At 66.9% G+C, this 1,337-nt stretch overlaps 1 pseudogene; it reads left to right on the forward strand.

The window, feature by feature from the left end:
* Positions 1-4: 4 nt before the first annotated feature.
* LOC108298916 lies at positions 5-1,215 on the forward strand (annotated as a pseudogene).
* Positions 1,216-1,337: the final 122 nt, after the last annotated feature.

Here is a 1,337-nt window from a genome sequence, read left to right on the forward strand (position 1 = left end):
CCTGGCAGTGCCGGCGTCCTCACGAGGGTCGTCCTGCTCCCCCACGCCCCGGAATTTCGGGGAACCCAGGAATTCTCTCCGCTGTGTGCCCTCGCCTTCTGCGCCCTTGCCAAGCCCTGGGTGTCCTCTCTGGGACCGGGCCCTGGTGAACTAGCGGCGCCGCCCGCCGTGCTGCGGGGCCCTCATGCCCCCCTGTGCCCCCATGCTCCCCTGTGCTCCGGCAGCTGGGCCCCAGATGGCCTGAAACACCTCGGGGCCCCGACTAGGCGACCCGGCGATCTTAACACTGAGGCTGGGGAGGATGCGGACGTCGCAGCGTGTCCCCACCGCAAAGAGGAGGAAGAGGGCGGAGGCAGTTTCCCGCACTTCGGCGTTCGTTCCTGTGCACTTCCCGGCAGCTGCCTGGCGCCCCCGCACCCTCGGGAGTCTCCGACCGGCTTTGCAGCGGCCCTGCCTCATCCGGCCCCAGGTCTGAGCCTCAGCTTGGCCCAGCCGCCCGCCCGCCTCGGGAGCCCAGTTCTCTGCCTCCGTCGCCACCTGCGGGCCTCTCCACCGAGCCTACGGGTCCCGGGGCGGCGCCGGGGCCGTTCCTGCCCTGCCAGCCCGCAGAAGTCGATGGAAAACCCCCCGCCGGCTTCCCCCCAGGCTCCAGCCGCCGGCCCCTCGACGGCCAGCACGGCTGCACATCTCCGCTAGGAACATTTCGATCGTCTGATCCGCCGGTCGAAACTTTCGTGTTATGCAAAGTGCTTCGCCTTGGACACTCCGAGTTTGCGCCTGGGGCCAGGGCAGCTGCCTGCGAAAGGGGCGGCCCGGGGAGCAGCCAAGAAATGCCGGCGGCCGGCGTCCCCTCCTCGCGCCGCGCAGCCCCGCCGCCCTGCCCCGACGCTCCCTACCACTAGCACCTTCAGCCTCCTCGACTGCTTCCCCTGCCCCCCGGCCCTGGTGGTGGGGGAAGATGGAGACCTAAAGCCGGCATCCTCGCTTCGCCTCCAGAGAGACTCTAAGACCCCGCCCGTCCACCCACTGTAGAGGTGGCATATGGGGGGCCCCACTGTCCCTGAGCCCCCTGGCCTCAAATTCTGGTGGATCAACGTGGATGAAAGCCTACCGTGGAACTTCTACCAATGGGGGAAAAGTTGGGACTGTGGCCAAACCGCTGGCTTGAGGAGGGGGCCCCGTTTCTCACATTTGTCCCCTTCCTTTACATTTTAGGATCTGTGGGCAGAGGGACTTCAAATGACAGTGATCTTCATTCAAGCGCCTAAGTGGTGGGGGTGACAGTACCTGCCCCGCATCCTTTGCAGAGGAACCCAGGGCTGGAGTCGGGAGAAGGC

The sequence above is a fragment of the Cebus imitator genome, unplaced genomic scaffold, assembly GCF_001604975.1.
Source record: "Cebus imitator isolate Cc_AM_T3 unplaced genomic scaffold, Cebus_imitator-1.0 Scaffold1196, whole genome shotgun sequence".
NCBI lineage: Eukaryota > Metazoa > Chordata > Mammalia > Primates > Cebidae > Cebus > Cebus imitator.